The sequence below is a fragment of the Cyprinus carpio genome, chromosome A23, assembly GCF_018340385.1.
Source record: "Cyprinus carpio isolate SPL01 chromosome A23, ASM1834038v1, whole genome shotgun sequence".
Taxonomy (NCBI): Eukaryota; Metazoa; Chordata; class Actinopteri; order Cypriniformes; family Cyprinidae; genus Cyprinus; species Cyprinus carpio.
Window position 1 is genome coordinate 8449579 of NC_056594.1, and position 11620 is coordinate 8461198.

The window sequence follows — 11620 nt, forward strand, 5'->3', positions numbered from 1 at the left end:
CCCCATCAGTTTGGGGGCTGTTGTGTAAGAAATAAACTCATGAAAATGCACAAGATGTTGGTTTCACTTTGAAGTACTCAGATATGCATATATATAAAATTTTCCCAGCAGAAGTAAGTTATTAAGAAGGAAGTCGTCTTTGTCATCACAAGTCCAAAGATAATGTCCTTCACAGTGAACTTTCTAAGGTGAGGTACCTCTGGGTAAAGCATGAATATCAGACCATAAAGCATCCACATACATGCAGTGAAAAAACAGATGTTCCCTGGTTTCAATATCATCACAAAATATACATTTATTAGAGTCAAATCCAGATCTTAGTCATAAATATTCACTAAATGGATATATCCCACTTACATTTTTAAAATGCATTTCTTTAAATTAGGGAGATAAACAAAATTTTAAATATTTGGTTTTAAGTATGAGTTTGACAGAATTTTAGAAAAAATGCATTTTATTTTGACTGCCTTTATTTTGCTGTCAAAGTTGGGTGGATGACTCATAACAAGATTGTGTCCTGCTTTCGAAATACTTATTGGAAACCTTTCTAAATACTTATTATTAACGATTATTATTAAATTATAAAATCCATTATTTGAATGGTTGACAGCCCCAGTTTTTGTTAAAAATATATATTTACAGTGAAATGCACTAAATAAACACATTTGAATTAAATGAACACCATTTTTTCTCAGGTTATGTAGCATTCCTCAACTGGGAAGAAAAATGAGGTCAATTTAATACAAAGCAAATATTTTTATAATTAAATAAAATGTCAAATGCTGAATGGATAAATGTAAACTTTAAAATTTAAATTTGCTTTATCACAGTGAAAATATAAAAGACAGTAATATAGACAAACAAAGCTGTTTCACAATAGCACACATACTTTTGTACATGCACAGTATAAAGATTCTTTATACATGACAATATATATCATATGTATATATACAGGTCCTTCTCAAAAAATTAGCATATTGTGAAAAAGTTCATTATTTTCCATAATGTAATGATAAAAATTAAACTTTCATATATTTTAGATTCATTGCACACCAACTGAAATATTTCAGGTCTTTTATTGTTTTTTAAAACTTATGATTTTGGCATACAGCTCCTGAAAACCCAAAATTCCTATCTCAAAAAATTACCATATCATGAAAAGGTTCTCTAAACGAGCTATTAATCTAATCATCTGAATCAACTAATTAACTCTAAACACCTGCAAAAGATTCCTGAGGCTTTTAAAAAAACTCCCAGCCTGGTTCATTACTCAAAACCGCAATCATGGTTAAGACTGCCGACCTGACTGCTGTCCAGAAGGCCATCATTGACACCCCTCAAGCGAGAGGGTAAGACACAGACAGAAATTTCTGAATGAATAGGCTGTTCCCAGAGTGCTGTATCAAAGCACCTCAGTGGGAAGTCTGTGGGAAGGAAAAAGTGTGGCAAAAAACGCTGCACAACGAGAAGAGGTGACCGGACCCTGAGGAAGATTGTGGAGAAGGACCGATTCCAGACCTTGGAGGACCTGCGGAAGCAGTGGACTGAGTCTGGAGTAAAAACATCCAGAGCCACCGTGAACCAGAAACAGCGGCAGAAGCGCCTGACCTGGGCTACAGAGAAGCAGCACTGGACTGTTGCTCAGTGGTCCAAAGTACTTTTTTCGGATGAAAGCAAATTTTGCATGTCATTCGGAAATCAAAGTGGTGCCAGAGTCTGTAGGAAGACTGGGGAGAAGAAAATGCCAAAAATGCCTGAAGTCCAGTGTCAAGTAACCACAGTCAGTGATGGTCTGGGGTGCCATGTCAGCTGCTGGTGTTGGTCCACTGTGTTTTATCAAGGGCAGGGTCAATGCAGCTAGCTATCAGGAGATTTTGGAGCACTACTTCCATCTGCTGAAAAGCTTTATGGAGATGAAGATTTCGTTTTTCAGCACGACCTGGCACCTGCTCACAGTGCCAAAACCACTGGTAAATGGTTTATCTGACCATGGTATTACTGTGCTCAATTGGCCTGCCAACTCTCCTGACCTGAGCCCCATAGAGAATCTGTCGGATATTGTGAAGAGAAAGTTGAGAGACGCAAGACCCAAACACTCTGGATGAGCTTAAGGCCGCTATCGAAGCATCCTGGGCCTCCATAACACCTCAGCAGTGCCACAGGCTGATTGCCTCCATGCCACGCCGCATTGAAGCAGTCATTTCTGCAAAAGGATTCCCGACCAAGTATTGAGTGCATAACTGAACATAATTATTTGAAGGTTGACTTTTTTTGTATTAAAAACACTTTTCTTTTATTGGTCGGATGAAATATGCTAATTTTTTTGAGATAGGAATTTTGGGTTTTCATGAGCTGTATGCCAAAATCATCAGTATTAAAACAATAAAAAGACCTGAAATATTTCAGTTGGTGTGCAATGAATCTAAAATATATGAAAGTTTAATTTTTATCATTACATTATGGAAAATAATGAACTTTTTCACAATAAGCTAATTTTTTGAATGTATGTATGTATATCCCCTTTATATTTAAGCGAGCCTCTTATTACATCTCTTACTTGTGCAGCATGCAGTGCATCCTTCCTCTTGCACTGCACTTGCAAAGCTTCAACCACAGAAAACATTGTAGTTATTTCAAATTACTCCAGTTTAATTGCGCTAGTCTATGACTGTAATTTAACACTTTTCAAACACATGTTTTTCAGTTTGCTTCGAGCAGGAATGACTTTCATTTGTGACGACGAGTGCAGCAGGTCGTTATCTTCGCGTATCATATTAATAACTCTCAGTATATTCGTACATTCACGAGTATGGAATGATTTTTGTGTCTTTATTATTCAATCAAACATTCTGTGTTTGAAAGTAAAACTAATTATTTTGTAATTAAAAAATAAAAGATTGCAAAAAAAAAGTCCTCTTAAGAAAAAAAAAAAAAAAAAACAACAAAAAAAAAAGTCCTCTTAAGGCTCAAAAATAAAGAAATTCATAACAAAATTATTTGCAGCGCATATAAATCTTTGAAAATCTTTATTTTTCTTTATGCACTCCAATATTTTTTATAGCGAAACTACAAATGTTGCTCTTTTCTGCCGGCTTTTTTTTGCGAGTTGAAAAGTTTTGCTTGCGAGTTAAGCTGTCTCTCAGTGGGCGGTCTCTACCCACCAGGATGAAAGGCCTTTTCCTATTGGTCACTCTCGATTGAAGTCACAGGTTGACCACGCCCACTCAGTTTTCCCGGAATCCGCTGCACTGCACGCCGCAGTCTGACAGAAGAGCGAGAGCGAAGGTGTATCATGACGAGCAACATGTCGTGTAGCCTACTGGGTAAGATAACTAACTTAACATCTTAAACTCAGTGACAAGTCAACTTAATTATTATCTCCTCTCATGCTCTCCCATCTAAATACGTAAGATTTGATTAGCCAACAGTATAGCTAGCTGCCAGAGCCCCCAATAGTACAGCGTCAGGCCAATATTTTTTGAGATTATTATAGCTCCAGTGAAGTAAGGAAAGTAACGCACATCAAATAACTAGCTCATTTGGCGGGTTATGATTTATCAATTATGACCGTATGCACACTCAAGTCTATTCGCGGCACCCCACAGCTGTAGTCTGCCATTAAGTTTCTAAAATACAACGATTTGGGACTATTGTCTGTACATTCTGACTTCACCCTAGTCTACAGAACTGTGTATTGTGCGTTTTAATAACAGGTTTGTTTTGTACTATCTTAAGACCTGTGCAAAGACAATTGCCAAACTTATTACTTCAATAGTAAGGACTGATATTCAGGACTTGTCAGCCAGTACCACTGTAGCCTTGCAAAGACTTTGCTTTGAAGATTTTAATGAACTAACTTCCACATTTCAATATGCCCCTGACTTCTAAGGGGTGTTTATATTTGTGACCACTCCAAAAAGCCTAGATTTCTATCAGTAGAACATCACATTTTTCTTTTCTGTTTGCAGGAAGAAGATTTGGTGTTGATGGAGGAGGCAACATCTTCAAGGCAAAACCTTAGACCTGATGCAACATCATCCAGTGTCAAAATCACCCTTTAGGAGGTACACAAGCAAAAGCTAAATTGAACATCGCCAATTATCAATTCCTATTTTACAAAAATTTGTCCTGCATACATTTTTATCTTTAATTTGTAGGCACTTGAACACCAGTGCCCAATATGCACAGGAACATTTCCAGTGTCAGAAGTAGACCTGCCATGCCAGCTTTTGTGGAGACAGGTAATGGTAATAGGGACTCACATTGAAGCTTAAAAACACCTTTCAAAAAAAACAAAAAAAAAAAACTTACAAAACATCTAAAAGGGACACTTAGGACTGGAGTAATGGAGCTGTACATTTTGCTTTATTTTTTTTAGCTTTATATACATATAATTTTATTTATTTCTTTTTACAGGCTCTCCAAGGAAGGTGATTTTCAGGGGATTGACTGGAATTCCTGTTTTTTTATGTTTCCACAACTTCAGACGTGTTATCTCGTGACAGACTTCAGATGTCTTTGTGGTGTTTATCTGTGCTGCTGCATGACGAATCAAATCCTCCTCACTGTAAAAATAAATAAATAAAATCATATACATGTATATAAAAACAATAAAGCTAAATTTTCAGCATCATTACTCCAGTCTTAAGTGTCACAATATAACAATATGCTTTTTTTTTTTTTTTTTTTTTGATCAACAAACATTATTATTGATGTTGAAAACAGTTGTGTACAATTTTTTTCAGGATTCTTTGATTAATAGAAAGTTCAAACGAGCATCATTTATCTGAAATAATAAACACTACTGTTCAAATGTTTGGGGTAGGTAAGACTTTTTTTTGAGGGGGGGGGGGGGTTAAATAATACTTTTATTCAGCAAGGATGCATTAAATTAATCAAAAGTGACAGTAAAGACATTTATAATGTTTTAAACAGTTTTTACTTCAGATAAATTTCTATTCATCAAAGAATCCCCCCCAAAAAAGTTTCAACATTGACAATAATAAATATTTTTTGAGCAATAAATCAGCATATTAGAATGCTTTCTGAATGATCATGTGACATTGAAGACTGGAGTAATGATGCTGAAAATTCAGCTTTGATCACAGGAATAAGTTACATTTTTAACATGTATTCAAATAGAAAACAGTCATGGTAACAATATTTCACAATAATACTGTTTTACTGTATATTTGATCAAATTAATGCAGCTTTGATAAGCAGAAAACATTGTCAAAAAACATTTAAAAAAAATGTAATGTTTCCAACCAACTGTGTGTGTGTGTATATATGTATATATACATTTTGATTTTTTATGACCTTTGCAATGTACTGTTTTGAACTAATGTAATGAACATAGGTAGGTTACCGTGAGGTATGATCCAAATCAGAGCACATTTTAGGTGTTTTTAAGCTTCAATGTGAGTCCCTATTACCATTATCTGTCTCCACAAAAGCTGGCATGGCAGGTCTACTTCTGACACTGGAAATGTTCCTATGCATATTGGGCACTGGTCTTCAAGTGCCTACACATTAAAGATAAAAATGTATGCAGGACAAATTTTGTAAAATAGGAATTGATAATTGGCGATGTTCAATTTAGCTTTTGCTTGTGTACCTCCTAAAGGGTGATTTTGACACTGGATGATGTTGCATCAGGTCTAAGGTTTTGCCTTGAAGATGATGCCTCCTCCATCAACACCAAATCTTCTACCTGCAAACAGAAAAGAATAATGTGATGTTCTACTGATAGAATTCTAGGCTGTTTGGAGTGGTCACAAATAAAAACACCCCTTAGAAGTCAGGGGCATATTGAAATGTGGAAGTTATTTAATTAAAATGTACTCAAAGCAAAGTCTTTGCAAGGCTACAGTGGTACTGGCTGACAAGTCCTGATATCAGTCCTTACTATTGAAGTAATAAGTTTGGCAATTGTCATTGCACAGGTCCTTAAAGATTGTACAAAACAAACCTGTTATTAAAATGCACAATACACAGTTCTGTAGACTAGGGTGAAGTCAGAATGTACAGACAATAGTCCCAAATCGTTGTATTTTAGAAACTTAATGGCAGACTACAGCTGTGGGGTGCCGCGAATAGACTTGAGTGTGCATACGGTCATAATTGATAAATCATAACCCGCCAAATGAGCTAGTTATTTGATGTGCGTTACTTTCCTTACTTCACTGGAGCTATAATAATCTCAAAAAATATTGGCCTGACGCTGTGTATTGGGGGCTCTGGCAGCTAGCTATACTGTTGGCTAATCAAATATAACGTATTTAGATGGGAGAGCATGAGAGGAGATAATAATTAAGTTGACTTGTCACTGAGTTTAAGATGTTAAGTTAGTTATCTTACCCAGTAGGCTCAGAGTCGGCGTCAGAGCAGATCTACTGGAGGGGCATTGGATCATCGGCGGGGGGGCACTGTCGTTTGATAAATATTTTTTTGACGCATTGGCAACATCATAGTAGCATGGAAATCCAGACCTAAATCTGAAAGATCTATATAGAATGACAATGAAAGATTTAAGGCCCGTTCACACAAAGAACGATGACTATAAAGATAACGATATTAGCGTCCACACCAGCGAACGATATCTTCTGTTTATTCTAAGCGCACGCTCGTCTGGCGCTTTAAATTCTCGAGCGCGTTACAACAGGATGGATTCTGATTGGCTGTCAATTTTTTTATCGTTCATCAGCTGGAAAAAATCGTTTTGAAAGTGATTCCAACGATATCGTTTTTCTTTGTCTTTATCGTTATAGTTGTGGTGTGGACGCTGCTGTTCTTTAATACTGAAAACGATTTTTAGAAACTATATCTTTATCGTTATCTTTATAGTTATCGTCCTTGGTGTGAACGGGCCTTTAGACTTTGGGTTTTATCTAAAAGAGGAACAGAAGACAGCGCTGAAATTTGCTGTTTTGCCGACCGGATACGGTTCCAATGATCTATATAGAATGACATTCTACCCTATAATGTTAGCTCCAATGATCTATCTATATAGAATGTCATTATATAATTTTTTTAAAAAATTTTTTTTTATATACCTGTCTTGATTCCTAATACACAACAGATGACGATTGTTAGGTTAAACGTTCAGAATACGATTCAATATAAGGTTAGTAGTATAGCAGTTCAGCACGTCAGCGAATGGACAGCGACTCATTCTCGCGTTACATTTTTGGGAAAAATGTACATTTTTGGGAAACGCGCGAGGAATTGCGGCTAACGTTTATAACCTTGCACGTAGAGAGCGCTTTTAAGAGCTAAGATAGGCTAGGCTACATCGAGGGAAAAACCCGGCCCAGAACAGATAGCCTAAACAACAGAACAGGACAGAAAATAATAATATAAATATAATATAGGCTAAATAAAAAACATAAAAATGGCCCTACAATGAATAGCTATATATTTTTTATACTTAAATAATTTACAAATTACGACGACAAAAATAAAACACTGAATCAGTTTGAAGCTTTGAAAAACCGGCAAAAAAAAATGTCCCCATCAGACAAAGTGTTTTCGTATAGATGTTTCTGAAAACTTAAGGCTTTTTTTCTTAATAAAACGAGTTGGACATCATCACACAAAATGTCTGCGTATGGACCAACAGAAGACTAAAATTCGCCTGCAGAGAATAAGGATGTCACAACAATAATGAGCCACTCACACAGGGTATAAGGTTTAACTGATTTTGTAGTTTTTGATTTGCGTAGAATGCAAATTCTGTAGAACTTGAGAAATAGATAAAAGAAAAGAAAATACAGGAAATGGAAAAAATAAAATACAGAAAAATACAAAGTGTGCTTCAACAAATAAAATAATTTCTTTAAACACCGTTTTTTTCTTAGGGTTTCAAGGACTTTAAATACTCTAAAGGACTCATTTTCTAAACAAAATAAATAAAGGACAAAAATAAATGTATTTTCTGCTATTACTTTATGCTAATACTTGGTTTTAACCTGGGTTACACACCTCCCAACAGTTTATGCACGCACCAAGCAGAAATGACATAAGGCCGTATATCTTTACAGACAGCCAAGTATAAAACACAAATGCAGTTAGAACCCACAAACATTCATCAACAATTCACCTGTGTGTTTTTTTTTTTTTTAAATTAGCTGCTAACAAACTGTCTATAATATAGACGGACAAACTGTTCTTCAACTTGAAATGGATTTTGCGCGCGCGCTGCAAATCAAATGTAACAAGTTTACTCGGAGACCAATAAGCATTCACCATGACGAAGCCTAGTAACGTGCCATGAGCAACCAAAATTATGCATTTTCCCCATTCTTTTTATTTTATTTACTTTAAGTTACAGTTTGAACATTTAATATTAAAATAATAACTAAAAGGGATTTTTTTTTTTTTGGGCCACGCCATGGCCTGTAGGAGGGGCATCAATTACCACAAAGCCGTGCAATAACATCAAATAAACCACCACATCACAAACACTCAGTAGGCTACACGACATGTTGCTCGTCATGATACACCTTCGCTCGCTCTTCTGTCAGACTGCGGCGGCAGTGCAGCGGATTCCGGGAAAACTGAGTGGGCGTGGTCAACCTGTGACTTCAATCGAGAGTGACCAATAGGAAAAGGCCTTTCATCCTGGTGGGTAGAGACCCCCCACTGAGAGACAGCTTAACTCGCAAGCAAACCTTTTCAACTCGCAAAAAAAAGTTTTTAGACCCGCAAAAAAAAGCCGGCAGAAAAGAGCAACATTTGTGGTTTCGCTATAAAAAATATTGGAGTGCATAAAGAAAAAAAACTTAAGATGACTTTTTTTTTTTTTCAATCAATAATTTTCTTATTAATTTCTTTATTTTTGAGCCTTAAGAAGACTTTTTTTTTGCAATCTTTTATTTTTTAATTACAAAATAATTAGTTTTACTTTCAAACACAGTATGTTTGATTGAATAATAAAGACACAAAAATCATTCCATACACGAGCCGATCATCAGGGTTTCGGATGCTGCAGGTGCAGTGTTGCCAGATTGGGCTTCTTTTGGTAACGTCAGACCGGGTAAAAATGCGTTGGGCCGGATGATAAAATCATGGGCTGCTTTTTGATACAACTGGCGGATGTTTCAGCGCGCTTGTAACGGGGATCTTCCCGGAAATAATTCAGCGTACAGGTGCTGGTCATATAATTAGAATATCATCAAAAAATTGATTTCATTAATTCCATTAAAAAAATGAAAATTGTATATTATATTCATTCATTATACACAGACTGAAATATATCAAATGTTTATTTCTTTTAATTTTGATGATTATAACTGACAACTAAGGAAAATCCCAGATTCAGTATCTCAGAAAATTAGAATATAACTTAAGACCAATACAAAGAAAGGATTTTTAGAAATCTTGGCCAACTGAAAAGTATGAACATGAAAAGTATGAGCATGTACAGCACTCAATACTTAGTCGGGGCTCCTTTTGCCAGAATTACTTGGCCTGGAGGTCATCAATCCAATCTGGCAACACTGCGCCGGTGACGCAGCTGGTCACGTGACGCTGCTGCTGGTGACGCAGCGTGAGTTTCTTTCCCCGTCTGTTTAACACACACACACTCGACTGGACATAAACAATAATGAGGGCCCTTTGTGCTGCACTCATGCCTGAATCCTCCAGCACTGGCTGACTTGAGTCGTGTTTATTACTGCGCGCGTGGCAGCTGGAGCAGCCCGGGGTTTGGCGGTGAGTGTGTGTTTGAGTTTGACTCTTATTGTTACACCTCGAGGTCACACTCCTTCACTACAGCAGATACACTGCACTCTACAGTAAAAGTGACTGACTGCTGCTCTGTGTGCAATGGCGACAGGAAACGGGTGGAGATGTAGTTCGTGGTTTGTAATGTCTGATCATATTTCATAACACTAGAAATTAAAGTTCGTGTAGATTAATGGTGCGCGCGCGCGTGTGTGTGAGTGAGTTACTAGTGCAGAGATCAGTGACCCCTTCATCTGGTCTGAACAGTTTCATCCCGAAGTGCAATAATACTGCAGATCAGGGGGTTGATTACTTATTCATGCATGTTTCCATCCAGTCAGTGATCACTAGTGTTATTTATAATCTGTAAACTCCTAGTGTACCGCTGGCAGTGGATGATCTAGTGCCCTCTTTAGTGATGACCCTCACCTGAGCAAGGGCCCTGTGTGGTCACTTTGAGAGGATCGACCGATAAACAAAACTCTTCAGTTTCCCCCCTGTCAGATCTGGACAGTCTACCAGTAGTGTTGTCAATGATAAACCTGTTCGGCTCTTTTCATGTAATATGATGTTTATTTAACATTTTACCAGTGCTTATTTAAATTTGCCAATTTGCTATTATTCATCTCAATTATACCCCCCCCCCATTGGTGAATATGTGGTCAGTTTGAGATCATAGCATCACTTTAAGCTTACGAAGCCCAGCTTGACCAATAAACAAAACTTTTAATTTCCCCATATGTAGTGCTGTTAATCTTAATTCTGTTTTCTTTTCTTTTTCATGTAGTTTATTTAATATTTAACCAGTGTTTATTTAAATCTGCCATTTTTAACAGATCTTATTTGATATTATTCCACTGTATTAATTATGTCCCCATTGGCGGCCCTGCACTGTGTCATCAACTCTCAGTATCTGTCATCTGAGACTCATTCAGCTTCTAGTGTGACACTTATGAATGATCATGCACACTTGAAGGTGTTAGACTGTTTTCAGTCATTAAAGTGTAGTAGTAAAGAGTGCAGGCCCTGGTGTTTGACTCGAGGAAACCTCCTCAGCTAAAGGTCACAGTCAGTGTAACTCTTACGTCTCACAATCACGATCAGAGCTGTTACCCTGAAAACAGCTCTGTGTGCTGAGAACGACAGTCCAATTACAATATTATTAGTATGTTAACCTAGTCTTTTAACGCTATTGTGATTTTTTTTAAGACTGTAGAAATAAATAAATCCCTAGATCCTCAGCGAATGCTAAATCAAGATGGAAACAAACTCATGAATCAGGGATTTTACACCCAGTTGATGTTTCTGTTCGTGTGTCTTCCTGGTTTTACTTTCCTTTCCCTCTTCCAGGTGGGATTAGTGCAAATCTATCCCCTCACAAATCCTGGAAACGTTCCCTTGGCTTGGTCCTGAGCGTGAATGCGTCTGAAGTCAAGGGTTGCGGGTCCCTGCGTGTGCGTTCTAGCGGCTCTGGTCAGCACGAGCTGGGGACTGCACTCCCTCGCTGGTTAGGAGACGGTGATGTCAGCCATTTTAGGTTGGACAGCAGAGCGTGTGGTGTGCCGCCATTTTTTTCCCCTCACTCTTCCATTTTTAACTGAGCCTTAACACCTTAGGTGCTGGAGACATCGAGTCCGTGCCGCTCTGCGTTGAGAAACTTGGCACAGCTGAAGTTGCATTTTCAAAAAGTGTATCAGAAAGCAGTGCATAAGACAACCTACGCCACTGGCCTACTCGACGAGGGGGTCTTATTTTCAAAGCATGTTGTCAGTATAAAAAACAACTTTCACTTTACCTTAGATTTGACTTTTCTTACCAGTTTAAAATAATGCATGTAGGGCTGGGTGATATGGCAAAAAAAATAAAATCTGATATTTTCAGAACGTTTGACCGA

The 11620-nt window shown here is 37.3% G+C and overlaps 2 long non-coding RNA genes across 3 annotated transcripts; one reads left to right on the forward strand and one right to left on the reverse strand.

The window, feature by feature from the left end:
- Nucleotides 1–3271: 3271 nt before the first annotated feature.
- LOC109056872 lies at nt 3272–4595 on the forward strand. Its single transcript, XR_006153401.1, has 4 exons — nt 3272–3323; nt 3969–4064; nt 4158–4241; nt 4417–4595. It is a non-coding gene; the product is annotated as an uncharacterized LOC109056872 (long non-coding RNA).
- On the reverse strand, nt 4347–8697 carry LOC109107859. Of its 2 annotated transcripts, XR_006153403.1 has the most exons (4): nt 8467–8697; nt 5618–5713; nt 5436–5525; nt 4347–4565 (listed from the first exon to the last, which is right to left on the reverse strand). It is a non-coding gene; the product is annotated as an uncharacterized LOC109107859 (long non-coding RNA). The 2 variants fall into 2 exon arrangements; XR_006153402.1 differs by lacking the exon at nt 4347–4565 and having other exon boundaries at nt 5212–5525.
- Between the last annotated feature and the right edge of the window lie 2923 nt (nt 8698–11620).